General features: G+C 45.1%; 1 long non-coding RNA gene across 1 annotated transcript; it reads left to right on the top strand.

The window, feature by feature from the left end:
• Positions 1-2,911: 2,911 nt before the first annotated feature.
• Positions 2,912-24,939, top strand: LOC111553761. Its single transcript, XR_002735055.1, has 3 exons — positions 2,912-4,334; positions 17,048-17,098; positions 22,785-24,939. It is a non-coding gene; the product is annotated as an uncharacterized LOC111553761 (long non-coding RNA).
• Positions 24,940-25,562: the final 623 nt, after the last annotated feature.

Raw genomic sequence — 25,562 nt, 5'->3', positions numbered from 1 at the left:
TGACTCTTTTTAAAAATGATGTAAGTTCTTACATGTGGTTGGCCTGTGTCTGGCTTATGTCTTTAGCCCTGTTGATTTGACTTTTCTTTTGTGAGAAACATGATGACTTTCTTTTCTTTTTATTAAGTTTTAAAATTTAGTAACATTTTTTACTTTGTTTTTAAAAAACTATTTGCCAGGCATGGTGGCTCATGCCTATAATCCCAGCACTTTGGGAGGCTGAGGTTGGAGGATCACTTGAGCCCAAGAGTTCAAGACCAGCCTGGGCAACATGGGAAGACCCTGTCTCTATGAAAAACCTTTTTAAAAGTTAGGTGGGAGTGGTGGTGTGCACCCGTGCTTCCAGCTACTTGGGAGGCTGAGGTAAGAGGATTATTTGAGCCTAGGAGGCCAAAGCTGCAGTGAGCCATGCTCAAGACACTGCACCCCAGCGTGGGTAAGAGCGATGCCCTGTCTCAGAAACAAACAAACAAAACCCATTTGCAGTCATTTATTTTCTTTTTCTTCTTTTTATTTTACTTTAAGTTCCAGGATACATGTGCAGAATGTGCAGGTTTGTTACACAGGTATACATGTGCCATTGTGGTTTGCTGCACCTATCAACCTGTCATCCAGGTTTTAAGCCCCACATGCATTAGGCATTTGTTCTAATATTCTTCCTCCCCTTGTCCCCCACCCACTAACAGGCCCCGATTTGTGATGTTCCCCTCCCGGTGTCCATGCATTCTCATTGTTCAACTGCCACTTATGGGTAAGAACATGTAGTGTTTGGTTTTCTGTTCCTGTGTTAATTTGCTGAGGATGATGACTTCCAGCTTCACCCATGTTCCTCCAAAGGACACTATCTCATTCTTTTTTATGGCTGCATAGTATTCCATGGTATATATGTACATTTTCTTCATCCAGTCTATCATTGATGGGCATCTGGGTTGGTTCCATGTCTTTGCTATTGTCCTGCAATAAACATACATGTGCATGTGTCTTTGTAGTAGAATGATTTATAATACTTTGAGTATGTACCCAGTAATTGGATTGCTGGGTCAAATGGTATTCCTGGTTCTAGTTCTCTAAGGAATCGCCACACTGTCTTCCACCATGGTTGAACTAATTTGCATTCCCACCAACAGTGTAAAAGCGTTCCTATCTCTCCACAGCCTCACCAGAACCTCTTGTTTCTTGGTCAGTCATTTATTTTTCAAGCTAACAACAGAATGATTTTGTCAAGATGAAGTGTTGGTTTGAGATTTGATTTGGATTTTGTTACTTTTAAAGTAACTTGAGAAAAATTTATTTTGTTGCATTGTCAGGAATGTGATGCATTACTCCACTTATTCAAGTTTTATTCTTTATGTCTCATTACAATTCCTAGTTTTTCTTTTTTCCAATGTGCATCTTACTAATGTTATTCTAAGCTTCTGTACATTGGTGCTATTGAGAAGAGTATTCCTTTCCCACATCTGTTCTGTGCTGATCTGATGTAAAGCTGTTCTGTTTCCCACGTTTGTATTGTATTGATTGCCTCTTATTAATTCTATCAGACTTTCAGTTGATTCGCTGAAGTTTTCTGGGTATATTATTACACATTAAAGGAAATCAGAATATTTTACCCCCAAATATATTTCTCTGATGTATTTCGGGATGGCTGCCACAGCGCTGGTGGACTGAAGTGGCCCTACAAAGCTGCCTTTTGTGGGGGAAATTTGCATCTGGAGATCTTTAGAAATCTGCAGAAATGGAACCAGTCCTGCCCTAGTCCTCACCTAGGAAACATTAACTTAGGAGATTCTGACACCTTGAAAGATCTGAAAGAAACATTCGTCATCTATTCTCTCTGAGAGCTGCTACCTGTGAGGTTTCATCTACAGAACAAGACCACCTTTATTAGCCAGCCCTCCTCTTCTCCTCCTCCCATCATCCGTCTTGCCAATAGAAGGTGATTGACTACCATAACTGTTTTTTGGCCATGCTCTGAGCCTCCATTCATTCTGTAACCTCAAGATGGTATATTTAAGCTTCTGTACCTTGGTGGGGGTTGGGGTCTTCATTCTGAGGGCCCCTGTGTATACACACGTTTAATAACTTTGTATGCCTTTTCTCCTGTTAATGTGCCTTTTTTTTTTTTTTAGACAGAGTTTTACTCTTGCCCAGGCTGGAGTGCGCTGGCCTGATCACGGCTCACTGCAACCTCTGAATCTGTCTCCCTGGTTCAAGTGATTCTCGTGCCTCAGCCTCCTGAGATTACAGGCACGCACCACCACGTCCAGTTAATTTTTGTATTTTTAGTAGAGACAGGGTTCCACCATGTTGGCCAAGCTGGTCTCGAATTCCTGACCTCAAGTGATCTGTCCACTTCAGCCTCCCAAAGTGCTAGAATCATAGGTGTGAGCCACTGTGTCAGGCCTTAATCTGCCTTTTATGAGTTGATTTTTCAGTGAAACTTCAGAGGGCCAAAGGTTTCACTGTGGCCCCTACAACATATATGCAAGCAATAATTATTTGCATCTTTAATACAGATCATTAATAACTTTAATTTTTAAAGTATGCTTATAGTGATGAAAACTTACAAGAAAATTTTGATGGTCAGAGTGAAAAAAAAATGAATGTGGGATTTTACTGAATATTTTTCTAACATTCATGCATGATTATGACCAAGACTGTGGTTTTCATAATAAGGTTACTATGCTACATGTATATATTTTTTTTTTTTTGAGATGGAGTCTCACTCTATTGCCCAGGCTGCCATGCAATGGCATGAACTCAGCTCACTGCAGCCTCCACCTCCCAGGTCCCAGTGATTCTCCTGCCTCAGCCTCCTGAGTAGCTGGGATTACAGGCATGTGCCACCACACCCAGCTAATTTTTGTATTTTTTGTAGAGATTGAGTTTCGCCATGTTGACCAGGCTAGTCTTGAACTCCTGACCTCAGGTGATCCGCCCGCCCTGGCCTCCCAAAATGCTGGGATTATAGGTGTGAGCCACCATGCCCACCCCATATATATATTTTCTAATATTATCCTTCCTTCTCTGGTGTAAACCAAGTGGAACAGTGGGCACCAAAACACAGTGCACGGCCTATCCCTTTCATTGACGGAGGGGTGGAGAGCAAGTCACTTCTGTGCTATAGCTGGGGAGATAAAACAGAGAAGACCAAGAGATCTCAGGGCAGGCAGGCCTGGAAGCCTATTGAGGAGCAACAGTAATTATACTCATATCATTAATATTATGTATTGAGTTCTTCCTACACATAATGCTAAGTGCTTTACAGATCTGATTGCTCAAACAGCCCTGTGAGGTGGGCATCCTTATCTCCAGTGTACAGAGGAGAATCTGAGGCTCAAAGAGGCTGAATCATGGCCCCACATTAGAACGATCCTGCCTGGATCTCCAGCCCAGCTGTCAGGCTACGCAAAAGGCCTCCAAAAGAGAGCAGGGGCTTTGTGTTTGCACGTGGATTAGCACAGCTCACCAGGATCAGAGGCCAAGGAGTCTCTGGCAGGAATTAGGCCATCCTCCACCTACCAGCAGGTATTCCCAGGAAACCATTGAGGAAGCAGGAGACAGCCAGGCCAGGCCGGCCCATCAAAGGGCAGACATGCTAGGGTCTCTGTTCTTTGGTAGGCACAAGCAAAGCGAGCCTGTCACCTGCTGACTTAGAGGAGAAACGGAGAGAGGAACCCAGATAGCGTGGAGGCTGCAGTGGATCCACTCAGTGGGGGATACGTGTCTCTCCAAGGGGGCTGCAGCTGGAAGGGGCCACAGCACAGAGGAGAGTGCTGCATTTCTGTGTGATGAGCTTGAAGCAGGCATCCACAGAGATTTGTACTAGAGGCACCTGAAGATGCAGACAGGGAACTGGGACACAGGTTTCCATGATAATGAGGATGGATGAGGCTGTTTCTTCCCGCCCAAGTCTAGTCCCCTCCACCTCCCACCATTTGGCCTCGGAGGACCAGCTTCCTGAAAATAATTTCTGAACAGACCCTGACCCACTCTTTCTTAGTCCTTGCCTTCAAGAATGTGGGGACCCTCTGTGTCGGGCCAGAGTCTACAGTGGCGGATGTTGTGTTTTGTTGCTCCAGGAACGGGGCTGCATGTGGAAGCCCTTGCTGGTTTCTGTGTGGAGCGGTTTACCGCAAAGTTAGCTCTTACCTCCCATGCTCAAAGACGATTGACCAGCTTGAAGTGGACTGATGAACATTTAACCTCTTAATAGTCTCCAGACAGACCACGGGTTTTCCCTGAATACCTGGCACACGGGGAATGTGCTGTGAAATTTGCGGAGTGAGTGAGTGGACAAGTGAAAGCATGGTCTCCTTCGACTTCCAGCTTGAAAGGTAAGTTAATCTAACTCGGCTCGTGCCCGTGAGATGTGAGCATGCCTCTCTGTGCTTTCCAAAGTTCCACAAAACAGGATGGGCACGGTGGCTCATGCCTGTAATCCCAGCACTTTAGGAGGCCAAAGCGCGCGGATCACCTGAGGTCGGGAGTTCAAGACCGGCCTGGCCAACATATTAAACCCTATTTCTGCTAAAATTACAAAAATTAGCTGGGCATGGTGGCGGGTGCCTGTAATCCCAGCTACTCGGGAGACTGAGGCAGGAGAATTGATTGAACACGGGAGGCAGAACACGGCCCCTGTGAGCCGAGATTGCGCCACTACACTCCAGCTTGGGTGAGGGAGCGAGACTCCGTCTCAAAAAACAACAAAGAAACGTTCCACAAAACAAATCCTAAGTTGGATTCTATGTCTCCAACAATAGGGAAATGATTAAGTAAATGAATGGAAAGAGTTATACAACATTTTTTCAGGAATTTTTAGTGACAGTTAAAAACTTATTAAGTAAAAATGTCAAGAAATAGATTTTAAATTACACTCTGATATTGAGTATGTAAAATACTTATGCTAAGAAAAAGGACTGGATATAGCAAAAGGGTGGTCGCCGATAACGGGTGAGGCTTCCGGAGGATCATGCTAAGTTTTCTGGGTACTTCCTGGTGTGATGCTGCAGAGTGACGTGGTGATAATGGCAAGTTCCTGGAGGGCTTGAGGTGGGTCGGAAGTTTGCCTTCTCAGATAAATGCCTGGAATAGTTGTTGATTGAATGATGCTCTACATTCCTCAGGTTCCTCTGCAGAGTGCATTTCTTTCTTCTTCTCTCCAAGTGTGGATTAAATTGTTTTGAGCTGGTTTTGTCTGCAGCAATTGGTTATCTTAACTAGAGCTCATTAAAAAAACAACAAGGTAACGTGAATGGAGGCAATGTCCTAAAGTTGTACAGGAAACAGACCAGGGAGCAGAGAAATGGGTGTGGGGCAGAGGGGAAAGGAAGGCAGGGGTGGAAGGTGGGGCGGAGGAGTCCAGCCTTCCTTCCAGCAAACAGTAAGCAGCTTTGAGAAACGGGGAGGGGGCAAACTGATCTGAAATGAAGAGGATGGCCTCCAGGATGGCCCAGCTAGAGAGAGTCCCACCATAAGTAATGCTCTAAAACCTTGGCCACTCCAGGTGTGGCCCCACCATCAGCAACCCCTGGGTGTGTTACAGACCCAGGCTCTCAAGCCCCAGCCCCAGGGCCCCGGAACCTGCTTGTCAGTGGATTCTCCCTCGGGGAATTTGTGTGCATCAAATGAGTTTGATGCAACCCTTTCTGAGAGAGGGGTTTTCAGACCCTGCCTGCCTGGAGGGTGAGAGGAAGTGGCAGCTCAGAAAAATCTAGACGGGAGAGACGGGGGTAGGAGGATTTGCCGGACACCCCAGCACCCAGAAGCAGCAGTGGCTGGCTCCTGGTGCAAGCTAGGGAGCCATGTGGACGATGGAGTCGATTGTTGACATCTGCTCTGAGACGAATTCCCCCAAACCTCATTTTAAACAATCAAATCTTAAATGATTGAGAGGTGTTTCACACTAATCTTGGCTCTTGAACAGTGGGAGCTGTTCCATAGGCTCAGTGTAATCAAGAACCATTCTCACTCTGCTTCAGAGGGAGAAGGCAGTCACCTCTGCATTCATTTCAGCTGCCTGGGGAGAGGCGCTCCCTGAACTTGGTTCCACCCTGAGTGGGAGGGTTGCTAGTCTCAGAAGCCTCTTCTAAGTTTCTCTTTTGAAATCTGCTTTGGGCAACCGCATGGCCACTGCTTCCTGGAGAAATGGGAAGAGAAACCCTCACAGTTCGGAGGGTGAGAGTGGCTGATCCCTCCCCCATCTGTTGACACTCCTGGAAACTTTTGGGGACTGCTGGGGATGGGGCAGAGGGGCCTGTTGCTGAGTGGGGAGCTTCTTCACACAGGTTAGATGCTGACGCCCCACCTGCCCCCGGCCACCACGGTGATTTCCTGAGCCAAGGATCCTTTCTTGGATTCTGGGTCTCCCTCACTTAGGAAGTAGAAGAGAAACTTCCATTTCCAAAGTGCTACTCTGCCGTGAAATCCGTCAATGCAGAGTGGCAGAACAGAGAGCGCAGCAGTTCCATTATCTGATGGGGCTCAGAGAGTGCAGAAAAACAAAGCGTTTCCCTTCTCAGTGTGTGTGTGTGTGACTTTTTTTTTTTTTTTTTTTGTCATTGTTAAACTGACACAGGGCGACCTGATAGGGGAGGAAGATCTGTGATTAAGACTTTCTCACTTCGTCTTTGTAATCGTCATCATTTTCATTTTTTCCAGAAGTCTCAGGACCACCTTCAAAGACAGGTCCTGAGGGCTCACAAGAAACCTAGAGCTGGGCGAGCTTGCTTCCCACCTGCTGGGTTCAGCCTGAACTGCCCCTTCCTCAGCCCCGCCCCCCACACCTGCAGTTAGGGCACCAAGGCAGCCCTAACGCTTCTGAGGAAGTGGGTTTTGTGGGTAGGTGGAGTTCTATGTCCCAGAGGGTGAGGAACTGGGTGCCACACCCACCCCCATAGCAGTGGAGTGGCCTAGGGGGCAAAATCTGGGAGGAGGGTAGGGAGGACCCTGGGAGAGTAGGAGGGCCCTCTGTGGCCCATCCTCTGCTTCTTTCCGCATGCCCCTGAGTGCTGCCTTGATATCTTCCTTTCCATATAACTCTGGTGACACAGAAGCTCCTTGTGAAGTGAGCTTTCTGCCTAATTGAAAGACACCAGCAGAACGTGACTCAGGGTGGTAGTTGTCCTGCCCTGGCACTAGACAGGTCACCCAAACCTCCTCGTTCCTCCAGATGAAGATGCTAAAGCCTGGCCAGGTGAAAGGGGAAGAGCAGAGCCTGGGAAACTCAACCCCAAGGAGTCAGGCCAAGGGGACGGGTCGCCAGTGACTAGCTGGGACAGGGATCTGAGGGGACCGTCAGCAGGTCAACCCGCCCACCAGCCTCACCTATGCTGTGTCCCCAGGCATGGAGCCAAGGGACCGAGTTCCCTAAACTCCCTTCCCACCTCTGCCACGACCAGCTGGGCCTTATAGTCACTCCCTGTCCAGCCTCATTCCCAATAAAACTCAACCACCAGGGTCCCGCCACCGGATACCACTTAGCTCGCTCCCACCCCCCCCATCCCTGTGACCTCCCCCAGAATCTGCTATGGCTTTTCCCACCACCCTCCCACTATTACCAGTGAGGCTTGGGCCCAGGGTGTGTCTGAGCCTCTTTTGCCACCCACCACCCTTCATCTTTGTAGCATGCTTTCCTGCAAGAGGGAATCCTCTCTTCCCATTACAACAGGGCCTGTGGCTTGAGCACCCAGGGTGCATGTGTACAGACCTGGGGAGCAGGGGCTCAGCTCCAGGCACTTCTAGGACCCTGGACCCTGGAATTTATATAGTGTTCCTTTGTTTGGTAGCTCATGTCACTCATTAAGAATTGTTCCATTTCTGGCCGGGTGCGGTGGCTCATGTCTGTCATCCCAGCACTTTGGGAGGCCGAGGCAGGTGGATCACCTGAGGTCAGAGTTCAAGACCAGCCTGGCCAACATAGTGAAACCCCATCTCTACAAAAATACAAAAATTAGCTGGGCATAATGGCAGGTACCTGTAATCCCAGCTACTCAGGAAGCTGAGGCAGGAGAATCACTTGAACCCAGGAGGCAGAGGTTGCAGTGAGCCGAGATCATACCATTACACTGAGCAACATGACTAAGTGAGAATGTCTAAAAAAGAAAAAAAAAAAAAAAAAGAGTTGTTTCATTTCCTAATTTTGAAGGGTTTCATTTTAGAAAGATTTGGAATGTATATTTCTCCCAGAACAATAATTTTTTATTTGTTGAAATGGTGTAAGCAGAAGTGTCATGCTAAATGTCTATACATGGTTTCCATTCTCTTATGTAAACTCCATTTTTATAAATAGAGAATTCAATTTGATTCAACTTTAAACAGATGCTACACTTAATTTTGAGCAATTGTTAATATGTGTGGGAACACGCTTTGAAAATAAGTCAGTGATCCCAATCTGTGCCCTGAGTGTTTTCACTGAATTGAGCACAGAAGTCCAATTCTGGAGAGATGAAACACAACAAAGCCAAGATGATTTGAAACTTGCTTTATCTAAACTTTTGTTCCTTTAAAAAATCAAAACATCATTTATTTTACTTCCACCCAGCCCCCGTCTTCACAGCTTTTGATCTTTCTACTTGTCAGAATATAGCATCAATGACACTGGAAATATTTATTCAACAAATACCTATTAAGCCCTAATTAGAGGCTGGATGTTGCATTTGGTCCTGAAAATTAGACGAATACGTTCCCTGTTCTCAAGGAGCTTATAGGCCTGGGTAAGGTAATTGCAGACACTTGAAGTGTGGCACACACTTGAAGACTCTAACAGGGACACCTGTCGCCCCAAAGGACCGATGCATGGCCCTCCAATTAGGTTTACTTCTAAGTGTGAGGGAAGTACAGGGGATTTCCAGTCCTAGGAACAACCTTCACAGCCACCAAGAACTTTCATGTTTTAGTTTTCAATTAAGCCCTTTCCCTACATAAATTTTCTTCTGGATTCATAGTCATTCGAAATGATGATTCACTCTACCTGGTAAAATATGCCACCTTCAAACTTATTAATATAATTGTATCAGTTTTCTATTGCTGCTGTAGCAAGTTACCACAAATGTGGTGCTTAAAACAAACCAAATGTATTATCTTACAGTTCTGAAGGTCAGAAGTCTGGCATGAGCTAAAATCAAGGTGTTGGCAGGGCTGTGTGTCCTTTTTGTGTTTTTTATTTTTGGTGGCCTTAACAGAGCATCGATATTTTGTCACATCTCATCATTCTGTCTCCCTATTATTATTAATTTTTTTTTTGGTGGGGGATGGGGACAGGGTCTTGCTCTGTACTCCAGGCTTCAGTGCAGGCATAATTGTGGCATGGCTCAGTGCAACCTCAACCCCCTGGGCCCAAGTGATCCTCCCACCTCAGCCTTCTGAGTAGCGGGGACCACAGACAGACCACCACCATGCCTGGTTAATTTTTTATTTTTGTAGAGTCAAAGTCTCACTATGTTGCCTAAGCTGGTCTCCAACTGCTGGGCTCAAACAATCCTCCACCTCAGTCTCCCGAAGTGCTGGGATTACAGGTGTGAGTCACTGAGCCTGCCTTTCTTCTGCCTCCTTCCACATTTAAGGGCCCTAGTGATGGCACACCTGTATAACCCAGGTGATTTCCCTGTTTTAAGGTTAGCTGATTCACAACCCTAATTCCAGCTACAAACTTAATTATTCTTTACCATACATAGGTTCCTGAAATTAGGACATGGACATCTTTTGGGGGGTGGGGAGGGGGTGCCATTATCCTGCCATCTAATAATATGGTTGTAATTATGTGACATGCTGACCTCCTGTCTCAGCATCATGCTGTGCTGTGCAGCACCTGCAGCTGTGAGCACACACCCCTGTTGACAGAAGCAGCTGCTCTCCTATGTGATGAGGCTATGGTCATCATTCTCCCCATCCTGATACCTCTTTTCTCTCACTGGGGATCCCTGCCAGCTTCTGCAATACAAAACTTCATTTTTATCTCCTAGTCTATTTGTTTTGTTCCCTAATAACGTCAGCTTTTTTTTCTATGGTTTCTAAAATTATTGCCACTGTTCAGCCATTTTTATACTTCTTGGAAGTTTTTCAATTTTGAATAAGTAAATAAATGCTCAAATATGCATCAAACTCTGTAAATAAACAGAAACGATTACAAGTCTTAGAAACAGTCCTATGCATTATGGTAAACTCAAACTCGGTGACATGTTTGAAGTTACCCATCATAGAATTCCTCAGCTCAGATTTAAGCTCAATTCACATATACAGTCTCTACCTTCTGGTTAATGTCAACATTCGTGAATAGGCGTGGCCTTTGCAGGAGTGGTCTCAGGGAAGCCATGCTCTGTGAAGCTCGGGGAAGCAGATCTGAGTGTCCTATGCATGGATGACAAAAGTCCTTCCTTCCTAACATAATCGACCTTTACACTTTATGAGTAATGGTTACATGGAAAACACACCCAGTTGAAGCTTGGGGAAATATATCATGACTCACTCATCCATTCCACAAATACTAATGCAAGCTATTGGCATGCTTGTAACTTAATATCAGGGCCATGTGCTTCTTTGCTGTCCAGGCTTTATCTGATCTCAAGGAACAGAGACAGCACAGCACAGGTTACCATAGTTAATAGTGTTCAGCTTGTTTATCTTAAAGATGTCTACAGGTAGAAAGAAAAAAAAAAAAAAAGGAAACCAGTATAAATGCTCCTGTAGAGGCTGCACGAAGTAAAATTCAGTACAACCTCATATAAACTGATTGACATATAGGCTTATAGTTGGTCCTCATAACCCAGTTACCATGCAAAGCCACAGAAGTCCATTTCCCCTGCTTGTTCTCTGAGCATACTTCCATTTAGATGACTTGGCACTCACTGGGCACGGTGGCTTATGCCTGTAACCCCAGCACGTTGGGAGGCTGAGGCAAGTGGATCACGAGGTCAGGAGTTCGAGACTAGCCTGACCAACATGATGAAACCCCGTCTCTACTAAAAATACAAAAATTAGCCAGGCGTGGTGGTGCACGCCTGTAATCCCAGCTACTCAGGAGGCTGAGGCAGGAGAATCACTTGAACCTGCGAGGCGGAGGTTTCAGTGAGCCAAGATTGTACCACTGTGGCCGGGCGCGGTGGCTCAAGCCTGTAATCCCAGCACTTTGGGAGGCCGAGACGGGCGGATCACGAGGTCAGGAGATCGAGACCATCCTGGCTAACACGGTGAAACCCCGTCTCTACTAAAAAATACGAAAAACTAGCCAGGCGAGGTGGTGGGCGCCTGTAGTCCCAGCTACTCGGAGGCTGAGGCAGGAGAATGGCGTGAACCCGAGAGGCGGAGCTTGCAGTGAGCTGAGATCCGGCCACTGCACTCCAGCCTGGGCGACAGAGCGAGACTCCGTCTCAAAAAAAAAAAAAAGATTGTACCACTGTACTCCAGCCTGGGCAACAGAGCGATATTCCATCTCAAAAAGTAATAATAATAAAAAAACAAGATGACTTGGCAATATCGTATCTGCACTTCTGCACGTGCTGCTACCCACTAAATACAAATACCTTATTGCTCAAACCATGTCAAGCTGAGATTTGCTGTTATTTGCAATCAAACTCATTCTGCTGGTACACTTCTTTTTTTTTTTTTTTTTTTTTTTTTAATACAGTTACACCTTCCCTATGTAGGACCACCTGAATGTGATAGTCCTGGGGAGATCATGGAAAAAGTAGAATGGAATCATGCTTGTGGAAGGCATCTGAACGCTCAAGATTAATGCCAAGCAGGGCAATTATTACTACTCAAGCATCCCCAGAGGGAGAGAGGGAACCTCCGAGGATCACTCAGGATAAGAAAAGCTGGAGGAGTAGCTTTTCTTTTTTTTTCTCAAGACAGAGTCTCGCTCTGTTGCCCAGGATGGAGTGCAGTGGCGTGATCTCAGCTCACTGCAACCTCTGCCTCCCAGGTTCAAGCAGTTCTCTTGCCTCAGCCTCCCAAGTAGCTGGGATTACAAGCACATGCCACCACACCAGGCTAATTTTTGTACTTTTAGTAGAGACAGGGATTTGCCATGTTGGCCAGGCTGGTCTCGAACTTCTGACTTCAGCTGATCCACCTGCCTCGGTCTCCCAAAGTGCTGGGATTACAGGCGTGAGGTGCCTTGCCGGAACTGGAGGAGTAGCTTCTTAAGAAACCACATAACAGGCCGGGTACAGTGGCTTATGCCTGTAATCTTAGCACTTTGGGAGGCCGAGGCGGACAAAACAGTCCCAGAACCTGTAGCTGGAATTACAAGTGTGCACGACCACACCCGGCTATTTTTTTTTTTTTTTTTTTTTTTTTTTATTGAGAGGGTTTCACCATGTTTCCCAGGCTGTTCTTGAACTCCTGAACTCAAACAATCCACCCACCTCAACCTCCTGAAGTGCTGGGATTAGAGGCATAAGCCACTCCGCCCGGCAACAGTCTACATATTCTGAAGTTATATTCCCGTCAATTCAGATTCCGACTTTTCTCCAGGAAATCAAAGAATTCTCTATAAATATTATCTCCTCGTAGCCTCTGCACTGCAAGCAGGCTGATGTCCTGTTTGGTTTGCGGTTAGTAAGGAGCAGTTTAACTTGGGGCCTGCAGTCATGGAGTTCAGAGGTTAACCACCAGGCAGCAGCTTTTTGTTCCTACACTGGGTGGTGCTGCTACTGACAGACCTTCCTTCCCACCCACAGTCCCTGCTCTGTCCCTTGCTCTCTTGTTTGGAGCCACACTTCTGGGGGCCACCCTTGACAGAGGTTAATTTGGCGTCTCCACTTGGCTGGGCTATGGTGCCCAGATGTTTGGTCAGAGACCAATCTGGATGCTGCTGGGGACTTTTTAGATGTGACTAACATTTAAATCACCTGGCCTGGCGCGGTGGCTCACGCCTGTAATCCCAGCACTTTGGGAGACTGAGGCGGGCAGATCACAAGGACAGGAGATCGAGACCATCCTGGCTAACATGGCGAAACCCCGTCTCTACTAAAAATACAAAAAATTAGCCAGGTGGGGTGGCAGGTGCCTGTAGTCCCAGCTACTCAGGAGGCTGAGCCAGGAGAAGGGCGTGAACCTGGGAGGCGGAGCTTGCAGTGAGCTGAGATCGTGCCACTGCACTCCAGTCTGGGCGACAGAGCAAGACTCCATCTCAATAAACAAACAAATAAACAACAACAACAACAAAACATTTAAATCATCCTGACTATGAGTGCAGCCAGTAATCCTCCGTAATGTGGGTGAGCCTCATCCAATCCAAAGGTCTTAAGAGAAAAAGCCTGAGGGCCAGGCATGGTGGCTCATGCCTGTAATCCCAGCACTTTGGGAGGCTGAGGCGGGTGGATCATCTGAGGTCAGGAGTTTGAGACCAGCCTGGCCAACATGGTGAAAACCCATCTCTACTAAAAATACAAAAATTAGCTAGGAGTGGTGGTGCATGCCTCTAATCCCAGCTACATGGGAGGCTGACGCATGACAATCACTTGAACCCAAGAGGCAGAGGCTGCAGTGAGCCGAGATAACGCCACTGCATTCCAGCCTGGGCAAAAGTGAAACTCTGTCAAAAAAAAAAAAAAAAAAAAAAAAAGGAGAAAAAGGCTGAGATCCTCCTGAAGACTTCAAAAGCCAGTTCTACCTCCAGACCCTGCCTTCGGACATGAGCTGCAGCATCCACTCTCTGAGGCCCCAGCCTGCCAGCCTACCCAGCAGATTTCAGACTTGTCAGTCCCCACAATTGAGGGAGCCAATCCCTTAAAATAAAGCTCACTCGCTCTCTCCCCCACCTCTCTGTCTATAGATAGACATAGATATAGAGATATAGATGTACATAGATCCTGTTGGTTCTGTTTCTCTGAAGAACACTAATATACCATTCAAGGACATTGAATTGTATATTAAAATTATATTTAACCCCAGTCTATGAGGAAAACCCCTAACAAACCAAAACTGAGGGACATCCTATGAAACTCCTAACCAACACTCCTCAAAAGAGTCAAGGTCATCAAAAACAAGAAAAGGCTGGGTGCAGTGGCTCATGTCTGTAATCTCAGCACTTTGGGAGGCCAAGGTGGGCAGATTACATGAAGTCAGGAGTTGGAGACCAGCCTGGCAAACACAGCGAAACCCCTTCTCTACTAAAATTACAAAAATTAGCTGGGTCCAGTGATATGTGCCTGTAATCCCAGCTACTCCAGCAGGAGTATTGCTTGAACCTGGGAAGTGGAGGCTGCAGTAGGCTGAGGTCATGCTACCGCACTCCAGCTTGGGTGACAGAGCAAGACTATGTCTCAAAAAAAAAAAAAAAAAAGAAATAAAAAGAAAAAAAGAAAAGAACAATTGTCACAGCCCAGAGAAGCCTGCAGAGCTAGGACAATGGAATGTCATGTGGAATCCTAGATGGGATCCTGGAACAAAAAAGGCAGGGGAGAAACTAAGGAAGTATCAATAAAGTATAGTCTTTAGGGAGTAATAATGTATCAATATTAGTTCATTAGTTGTGATAAATCATATTAACATAAAATGTTAATGATAGAGAAAAAATTAGATGTGAGTATATGAGAACTCTGTATTTGCAATTTTTCTGTAAATCTAAAACTGTTCGAAAATACAGTTGATTTTAAAGTATATTGCTTTACTTGTCATACATGTAAATTGTTCAACAAATGTGTGTTGAACGCTTGCTGTTTGCCACCTGCTACCATAGTGGTGGGAAAAATGAGCAAAGAGCCTATGGGTCAGCAAGAGACAAGGACCAAGGGAGCACACAGGTGGAGCTGGGCTTGTGCTGTGGAAGACATGGGGCAAAGGACAGGTATTTTCAGATGAGGAGGCAGAGAAAACATCCTCCAAGGAACTTAAGGATGAGAGGGAGCCACCAGTCAAAGATGAGGAGCAGGGCAGAGGAGCTTAGGGACACTGCTCTGGGCAGAGGTAGTAGCAGGTGTGTGACCTTGGTACAGAGCTTCCCTCATGGAGAGAAATGGAAAGGAGGCCCATGACTTGTAGGGAAGGGGAGGGTGGAATGAGATGAGGAAAGAAGCAGGCAGGGGTGGCTATGCAGATCCCTTTTCGAGCTTGGGATGTTTTTCCCTTGCAACAAGAAGCCATCTGTATTAGTCTGTTCTCACTCTGCTGATAAAGACATACCTGAGAGTGGGTAATTTATAAAGGAAAGAGGTTTAATGAACTCAGTTCCTCATGGCTGGGGAGGCCTCACAATCATCACCGAAGGTGAAAGAGAAGCAAAGGCACATCTTACACGGCAGCAGGCAAGAGAGTGTGTGCAGAGGGACTCCCATTTATAAAACCATCAGATCTCATGAGACTTATCCACTACCATGAGAACAGTATGGGAACAACGCACCCCCATTATTCAATTACCTCCCACCAGGTCCCTCCCACGACACATGGGGATTACGGGAGCCACAATTCAAGATCAGATTTGGGTGGGGACATAGTCAAACCATATCACCATCCTAAGATGGCATAATCTGATTTATAAAACATACATTCATTCTTGACACTTTAGGAAATACAGAAAAGAATAAAAAACCATCATTCATGTTCCCTCCACTTTGCAATAACATTTGTTAACCTGTTGGTATATTTCCTGCCATCTTTTATGCTGCTCATTCTTGCTTTTTTTAAAAAAGGTATTATTCCCCAGGTACAGTTGCTCATGCCTGTAATCCTGGCGCTTTGGGAGCCTGAGTGGGGTGGATCACCTGCGGTCAGGAGTTTGAGACCAGCCTGGCCAATATGGAGAAACCCTATCTCTACTAAAAATACAAAAATTAGCCAGGCATGGTGGCGGGTGCCTGTAATACCAGCTACTTGGAAGCCTGAGGCATGAGAATTGCTTGAACCCTGTAGGGCAGAGGTTTCAGTGAGCCAAGATTGTGCCACTGCACTCTAGCCTGGACAAAAGAGTGAGATTCCGTCTCAAAAAGAAAAGTATTATTATATAATGAATATTTTCCCATAACCTAAAATAGTCCACAAAAATCCTCCATCTGCCTAATATTCCAATACATAGCTATGCCATAATTTATTCATTCCCCTGTTTTTATTTTCTTTTGTTTTTGCCATTATAGATGACATAATGATGGGCCTTCTCACATGTAAAGCTTTTCTATCTATATTAATGCCATTATGGTCACTGTTAGCTCTGCTTGATGCAATTCTGGAAACACATTTTTCTATGCATAATTAGATGTGCCATTAAGTAGCCCTTAATAACTTGACTGGCTTCAGGTTTAGGCCTCAAATCTCATTTCCTGCGGCCAAATGCACACAGTTGGAGCAAAGTCAATGTGGGCAATTTTTATATGGCCAGGAGCTTAATTACTTTGTGGATGCTGTAAACATTGCAAATATATTTTCTAATGCTGGCAAAAGACATTAACATTTTCCATGGAAGAGGAATGCCTGAAGTTTACTTATAATTGTCTTCACTTCTATTTCCCTAGCTCTTAATGATGCCATTTCTCTCTTTCTCAGGTTATTATTTCACTTATGAAGAAACAATTTTGTCATTTTGGTGCATCTGCTATAAATAAATTAAATGTTCTACTGACAGGATGCATCTTTCTGCTCATGCTATGTGGCGAATGATGGTGGACGAGAGGGCAGGCTGGGGCAGAAGTTATGGCGCTGCCAGCCCATTGGCAGCCCATTGGAGTAGTTGGCCATGCTACTATCATTCTCCATCTGATGTTAATATCATAATGATGATATGCTTGATGCAGAAACTAGAGAAATTCCCCAGGAGCTTACCTGTTGTCTAAAAGCAAAAACAGGTCAAACTGGTAAGAAAAAAAACCATGGTAAAACCATCAGCTTCAGAGGTGAGGCCAGCCTCCCACTAGAGACTCCACTCAGCTCACAGCAGAGAGCGGCTGGCCAGGACTGAGACGGCTCCAGGGCCATACCTGGGCACCACCCCAGAGTGACTGTCTCAGCCTCTGCTGCCACAGTACACTGAGGGATGACAGCCACACATGGTACACAGGGACACAACCTTGTGCATCTGGTCAGATTCTTATAACATCCTTTCCAAATTTGCTTGCAGGTAAATCACACCGTGCAGATGTTATCAAGATATGAAGTGCCTTATAAATATGTGAGTATTAAAACACCTATTTACAAATCTCTTTCTGTGCATGTGTGTGTGTGTGTCTGTGTTTTAATTATGAGGGGGAGAGATTTGGCTTTTCCAACTTTTTAAAGTGAACTTTTAAATGAAGTATTTTTCTTTCAACTTGTAGCACTTGCGTATTTTTCTAAATCCCCTTATAAAATTCATAAAGGAACCGAGTATATATTCCTTCAAAGACTAAGTGGATATCAACCTCATGTTGCAATCAAATGTCAACTTTGCATGTTTTTCTCTCATTCAAATGAGTGGTGATACTGTCCATTTTGCTAGTATCATCACTTCAGCTTCTTAGCACACCACAGACAGATGCCTTCCCTTCTGGAAACGCCTCCCTGTCTTGGCGTCTTCATCACCATGTTCTCCTGGTCTCCCTCTCTCCTCCCTGCTGTCCCTTCTTGGTTTCTGCGCTGGATGCCACCTCCTGGCTCTCCCCTGACTGTTCCCTTGATGTGATTCTCCATCCTGGACTCATCTCTCTTCTCTGACCACACTCGGTTCCTTGTCCAGTGCCAGGACTTTTAAAAGCATCCATTGGCAAATGACTTCCACATCGTTTGTCTCCCCTTCCCCCCAACTCCCGACACTGTGTCTGCTACATAATTGGCATCTCCCATGGAAGCGTGATTGCCCTCTCTGGCTCAGCACGGCCAAAACAATTCCTACCCCGCGAACCTGCTCCTTCCCCAGATTTTATCACCTTTCTTTTCTCACTCCCTGTATCTGGTTCTTCAACAAGTCTTACTATCTTTGCCTCCAAAACATGTCCCCAACTGTTCTACTTCTATCTCCACCACTACCATCCTGGTGTAAGGCACAGTCTTTCACACCTCAGCTACTGAAGTGACTTCCTCCCCTGCCTCCTGGATTCTCTTCCTGTCTCCCAGAGCCCACCAAATTGTGGTCTCCACATTTTCATGATTTTTTACAACATTGGAATGAGATCATGGCAGTCCTCTGCGTAAATCTTACTGATGGACCTACAAAACATAAACACAATCTGAAGTCCCATCCCGGCATACCAAGGTAAGCCTGACTTCAGCTTCCATCTCTGAACACATTCTGTTCTCATCTCCAGCCATGCTCTGTGTTGTCTCTGGCCCTCCACACTTTTCACTGTTCTTCTTTGATGGCAGGATCCTTCCCTGCCTGTTACCTTTGCATCAGCTCTTCCCTCTGCCTGGAATGCTCTTCCTTGCCTTTCTACCTACCTGGCTGGCACTTGTTTGGAATTTTGCCAGTTGTCATCTCTTAGAGTGTCACCTTCACCACCCAGCTAGGATAGTAATCTATTACATCACCTCATTGCAGTTCTCTTTATAGCTCCTGTCACCAATGGATGTTTTTATTGCTAGGTTGGTTGCTTGTTTATTGGCTGCCTTATGGCAAACAATGCTGGTTCAAATGGAGCAAGGGTCTTTCTCTCGAAAACCCAATGTCATTGCTCAAAAGAAATGCTGAAATAAAGAAATGACATGGTATCTGGGGATGCTATTGCACGGCTTACAGAAATGTTCATAACTTGTATTGCCTGCATCAGCCCTTGCCTTCTTCCTCATCAAAAGATGTATCCATGGGTGAGATTACAGAAGCGTGGTATCTTTCACTTCCTGTGGGCATTAGCATAGATAAGATGGGTGAGGGTGTGATCAGCTTTAGCGCGGCATGCTAGCTGTAGCTCCAAATGCCAGGCGGAGCTCTTATCAGAAGGGTAAGCATAAATCTACGCTGGCTTAGAAAACATCTTAATTATAACGCTCCTCATTTATAATGTCAGAGCTCATGTTACTGGATGTTTCACATGCACCACCATTTGGTCTGTTCCTCTACATTTTAAGAGCCCTTTCTCTGCATTACCATATATGCTGGATTTTCTTTGCCATTACACTGTATAGTACAATGGAAAATCTATACCTTCCATTAAATTCTATCAGAGGGAACAAAACCTTTCAAAGCCATTCTTAAGCCCATACATTTCTATTTATGCTGTAAAATAATAAATAGAACTGTTTTACAGAATATAAGAAACTAAGTGACATCTTCACCCCATTATTGTTATTGGAATTATGGCCTGCTTTTTCTTTTTCTTGAGATGTTGTCTCACTCTGTCACCCAGGCTGGAGTGCGGTGGCATGATCTCAGCTCACTGCAACTTCTGCCTCCCAGGTTCAAGCAATTCTCACGTCTCAGCCTCCCAAGTAGCTGGGACTATAGGCACGAGCCACCATGCCTGGCTGAATTTTGTATTTTTAGTACAGATGGAGTTCCACCATGTTGGCCAGGCTGGTCGGTCTCCAACTTCTGAGCTCAGGTGATCCACCCACCTCAGCTTCCCAAAGTGCTGGGATTACAGACGTGAGCCACTGTGCCCGGCCTATAGCCTGCTTTTAAAAATTGTTTTTATGGCTGGGCACAGTGGCCCACGCCTGCAATCCCAGCACTTTGGGAGGCCGAGGCAGGCAGATCATGAGGTCAGGAGTTCAAGACCATCCTGGCTAACACAGCAAAACCCTGTCTCTACTAAAAATACAAAAATTAGCCAGGCGTGGTGGCATATGCCTGTAGTCCCAGCTACTCAGGAGGCTGAGGCAGAAGAATCGCCTGAACCCGGGAGGCGGAGGTTGCAGTGAGCTGAGATTGTGCATCTGCACTCCGGCCTGAGCGACAGAGCGAGACGGTCTCAAAAAAAAAAAAAAAAAAAAGTTGTTTTTATTTGTCTTGTTTGCTTGTTTCACATTCTGTTTTGTTGTTGTTGTTTTTTAAATAATACAGATAATCTATGACAAAGACTTTTTCTAGTTTAGTACATTTTGTAATCAAAATACAGTGATCATACATGTTTAATTGATCTCAGTGCACACTGTCAGTCTTTTAATAACATCTCTCCCAACCTCTCATTTTTATCTTTGTGTCATCTTTAATAGTTCATTCAGGAAGTTATCCATGGGTGTAGCATTTGAGACCTCGCACACCTGAGACTATTTCACCAACAAAGGGCTACTTGGTAGCATGAACAATTTTTCAATCCATTGCAAAATAAAATTATATTTTGGCTTCAAATGTATCATTCTTGTAAAGCTAGAGCTTGGTGATTCTTTGATTGTGTTTCCTTTTTCTTTTATTCTGATCTTAAATTACATAATTCCAGGGATAACTGGACAGGGATAAAACACACTGGCCATTTACGTCCATGTTAGCATGCTTGTTATGCCGTCTAAATCATTTATCACATTAGCTGCACAGTGCCATGGGGATACTTGGGCAACCTTCCATTTGACTGGGCTCCAGTGGACAGCACTAATTAATCCATAGATGATGCTGACCACTTTCCATCTGCCTCCTTTGCTGGCACTGTCTCTCTGAGCCAGGAGACCCTGCCAAAGGGTGAGGTTACATCCTTCTCTGTCTATTTTGACACATGGGCTTTGGCCCTGCAGATTTGGGTGTGTCTCTGGCAGCCTGAAGATAAGCTGGGATATCCCTCTATGGGTCAGTGTTACACTCTGTGGCCCCATCGCATGTTTCTCTCTCCACCCTGTGCATATCTGTGCATGATGCCAGAGAGATGGTGTAGGAGTCACCCTCAAACTTGGCACTGGATCTAAGTACACGACAGGAAGCCAGCAATTTAGATGGAGTTCACACCCAGCGACTACTCTGGCTAATGTCTAGGAGTTTGAGGTACGCCTCCCTTCCGGGGCAAGATCCTCTCCCATCAGATGGCCATGAACTGGTTCCCTTCCTACAGTTTCCTGGAATGTGCCCCACCTTAGAGAACAGAAGCTTTTATCATTTTCATATGGTACTATGTTCTCTCTGCCTTTCCTTCTTAATGCAAAAATATGAGACATTGAAGCTATCCACCCCCCTAAAAATGTGATGACAACAGGAAAATCTCCCACCAGATTTGTTTAGGAGTCATCACAAAGAAAATGAATTTGAGAATACAGTTTTTTCCTCCTACAGACACAGCCCATTCAGTCTGTCTTGAGAAAGAACTGCATACTTTCTCAGTTTAACAGAGATTTCCTCTTGGCTTTATTTATGTCCATCTCTCCATGTAGAATCAAAATCAGTTCAGGATTTATCATCCAGGGGATCCACCGCAGAATGGCTGATGGCCCACACCTCTGCATCCAGAACTCCCTAATAGCAGCACTTGGGAACTTCCTACAGATGCAGCTCCTGGGCCCTCCCCCAGAGACACAAATTCAGTGCATTGTTGTCAGGTCCAGAAATCTGTCCTATTTGAAAGCTTCCAATCATCAGTCTCAGTAGAGGAACCTCAGAGACTCTCAGCATCTGAGATCTGTAAGGGCCGTAAAGAGTAGTGCATTTAAGGCTCTGAGGGAAAACAGAAGGCTGAGACCACACAGCTCATCAATGGCTTTGCTAAGCCACATGCAAAGTAGTTCAGTTTTATGTACTGATCACTCATTCAAGAAAGGGATGCTTCTGTTACAGCTTATGAAAATTTGCATCAACATGACTTGCGTTTTCTAATAACTGTGCTACAAGAGAAAAAACCCTTTCCCATCATGAAAATGAAGCTCAACAAATGATGGCCTTTTGGGGACTCCAAGGAGCCCAGGTTTCCCTGAAAAGTAGCTGGGATATTTAAATCAGTTACTTTGCTGTCCCAATATATTACAACATAATTATTTGCATTTTGGTCCCAGAATTTCAATTTAGAAGCCCAACTTAGGGGTGAGCAGTGGGTAGTGAAATCTGTTTGAAATACAACATGAAGTCTTAGAAAAAATGAACTTATTAAACGAATTATCCTAGTTAGAGCTTCTACACACATTAGACACTTGTTGTATGTGTTTTATTAAAGCACAGATGGTTGTGTTTGTTTTTGTTATTGTTGTTGTTGTTTTTATTATTATTATTATTTTTTGAAATGGAGTCTCGCTCTGATGCCTAGGCTGGAGTGAAGTGGCGCAATCTTGGCTCACTGCAGCCTCCGCCTCCTGGGTTCAAGGGATTCTCTTGCCTCAGCCTCTGGAGTAGCTGGGACTACAGGCACCCACCACCACGCCCAGCTAATTTTTGTATTTTTAGTAGAGACAGGGTTTCACCATGTTGGTCAGACTTATCTCGAACTCCTGACCTTGTGATCCGCCCGCTTCGTCCTCCCAAAGTGCTGGGATTACAGGCGTGAGCCACAGTGCCCAGCCCACTTGTTGTATGTTTTTAGACTAGCTGGAAAGTCATTTAAGTAAGAGGGGAAAGAGTGACCTCTTCTCTGTTTTTGTTCTGCTGTGTGATTGAAATCCTACCTGTTTATTGTAGTTAACATGTAATCTTTTTTGAAATGCATTTTAGTGTTTTGACACAACAGTTTTAACTATGATTTGGGATGAGTGGATTTCTTACATGGTTTATATTGGATTCTTAATTCTTCTTGGAGTCAGCATGAGCTACACACAAATACAAGAGTTGGGCCAGGTATGAGAAAGCTTATCAGTCTTCATTGGAAAGTAGAAGGTTAATAATATTTAGAACACATCTGAGAATGAGTGAGTTAAACCATTAACATTTATCCATCAGCCAGAGTGATGCAAGAGATAGAGTCAATTTTTAAGATCAACTTTTCCTGGGCACGCTGGCCAGGCTAAGTCTCTGACAATAGTGATTATACCCTTTCTAGGACAGGGGCTTCAGAAAAAGAATGTGAGCTATGCAGAGAAGCCAACAAGGAATGTGTTCACCTCTCAGCCTCAACCCATGGGTCAGAAAAAGACATCCCTGGAATTGGAGCTTTGAAAGCAGAAGATAAACATGATGGATATCAGAGAACTTCAAAGAGAGCAAGGATCAGGTTCCAGGAGACCAGGATTGTTAGGCTGAGCAGCTGGAGAGCCCTGCAGGGCTGGTGAACTCTGGGGGGTGGTGGAGGGGACTCACATTCTGAGCACCTTTCCTGTGCTTCTCACTCACTTGCTCAGGTTTTCACAACAGTGGAAAGTGATGCTTAGAAGGGGAATTACCTGCTCAAGGATGCAGAGCGGGTAGCTGAGCAGGAGCCCAGCCCCGGCAGGGCGGACTTTCCACTCTGCCAGGAAATACGCCAGAGGAGTCTGAACTCCGCCATCTTGAAATCTTAAAGCAACTGAAATCTTAAAGCGACTGAAGTCTTAAAGCAACTGAAATCTAAAAGCGACTGAAACTTTAAAGCAACTGAAATCTAAAAGCGACTGAAATCTTGGAAGCTCTGTTCGTCCTGAGTGTCTCCTGTGGGAACAAATCAAAGGCTGAGGCAGGGAGAAGCTCCGGCTGCAGCCCTGCCAGCCACTTCTCCAGGCCTAGGACAGAGGGGTCTCTGGGGACTGCACTGAGCCCCGCCACCTCACACCACCATCCCGGGCTCCTCAGGCTGTGGCTTCCACTGCTTGCCCTAAAATTCCCCGCAGGTCCACTGCATTCTAGAGAACCGGGCTCTGTGCTGGGGCCAACACAGGTTCTCCTGCCTCTGACATTTGAACGCCCTGCCCTGGACCTATGGACCCCGCCCAAGCCCTCATGAGGAATTTGACCCCATCCTTTAGTGCCCAGCTCAAAACCCAGTTCCCTTAGCAGACCCGGTGACCCTCGGGTCCTCGGGCCATGTTGTTTCTGCCTCTTTCTGCTCCCTGCCGTCTAAGATTAATCCATCTGATTAATTTCACATATATTTATTGACTTAAAAATTATTATGTAATATTCACTACATCCTCCTCTAATGTGGATCAGTTAGGTTTTTAATGGGGATCAGTTATGTGTTTTGGGCATCATGAGGAAGTCATGGATTGAAATGTTTGCTGAGTTGTTATTTATTGTGGTATTGTTTTTATTAAAGCACAGATGGTTGTGTTGCAGGCAGGTAGGAGCCCCTTCAAGTTGATGGCTGAGTCCTTAAGGCTTTACTGTGGTTTTTATTTTATCTTACATTTTATTTTATTATATTATTTTATTTATTTTATTTTATTTTATTATTTTGAGATGGAGTCTATCTCTAAACATTATAAGTTTAGTTCTTCCTATTCGAGGGGCCTTTTATATCAATGAAGACACACAGAATGACTTTTTTGTGTGTTCTTTCACTTACGTTTTTGGGAAATTCACAACATGATTCTAAAATTACTATGAAAATGGACGTGCCAAGAATAGCAAAACAACCTTGAAGAACAACGTTGGAGGACTTCATGTCACTTCCCATAGAGCTTTGGCAATAAAGACTGCGTGTGCTGTCTTCCATTGTATGGATACGCTGCGATGTATTCATCCATTGTGGGGTTGGTGGACGTTTGTATTGTTGCCAGCTGGTGGCGTTCGTGAATAATGCTGCTATACACATGCTTGTGTCCATCTCTTGTAACATCTGTGCAAGCATTTCTTTGGGGTATATGCCTAAAAGGGAAATTAGAGGTAGGTGGTTGCAGGTAGAGTGACCACACATTCTCTTTGATCCAGAGAGCCCAAGTTTATGTTTTTGATCATGTATCAGCGTAATATATTGTCTTATATGAATATCCAATTGTTTTGGAATAATTTACTGTGAAGATGACCATTTTCCCAGTGCTCTAGAACGCCATCTTTGTCATGAGTTAAGTGTTCATATACGCTGCTTCCCCTATTGTCTCCACCTGAAAAAACTCTGAATTCATTTGCCAGGTTGAATGACCACACCTTATGGAAATGTTTACTCTCCCCCTTCTAGGTGTCTCTCTAAGAGTTCATGCCCTCCACCACTTGTCACAGGAAAGGGACTGTTGTTTTGGCCAGATTGTAGGGTCCTTAAGTTATGCCTTATTTATTCTTCCTTCTGCCCCAGACCCTCTGCTAATTACTGAATGGAATGAGTGTACTACCAGCAGTCCTCATAACCATGCTGACATTTACCCAGCACTAAGTGCCATATTCATTTGTGATTCATCCCTCCTACACTCTATGTGAAGTAGGCACTTCTAGTATCCCATCCTATGAAAGAGAAAACTAGTGCTTTGAAGGAAAGCACCTTGTCCAGGTAACAGAGCTAGCGAGTGGTCAAGCCAGGACTGACGACTGTCAGTCTGGCTGTGATGAGAGTCACACATTCCATTCATGGAGGTGTCCTTGGACCTTAGAGCTGTTAAGTTCAGGCCTGCCAGGTGCTTACTCTTCTGGCATGTCAGCTTCACATTGAACTGACTGACCATGCGTTCAGGTCATTCCCCAGCCTCACGGCAGGCACCAGCCTCACCTGCAGCTGGCTGGAGGTTGCACAGACTTTTCCTACTGTTGGGGGAAAATCCAGAGCAGTTTCTTCTCTTTTCTTTTTGTTTGTTTGTTTTTTTTTTTCCTCTAGGCTCTATATCAACATAGCAGAGCTCCTGTTTCCTCTCCGTGGAACTCATTTCATTTCTTATTGTGTTCAAACTTCCTTCTTTTGTGTAGGGATTCCCCTATT

The sequence above is a fragment of the Piliocolobus tephrosceles genome, chromosome 11 (assembly GCF_002776525.5).
Source record: "Piliocolobus tephrosceles isolate RC106 chromosome 11, ASM277652v3, whole genome shotgun sequence".
Taxonomy (NCBI): domain Eukaryota; kingdom Metazoa; phylum Chordata; class Mammalia; order Primates; family Cercopithecidae; genus Piliocolobus; species Piliocolobus tephrosceles.
The sequence above is the reverse complement of the archived record's forward strand: the minus strand, read 5'-3'. Positions and strand labels throughout refer to the sequence as shown.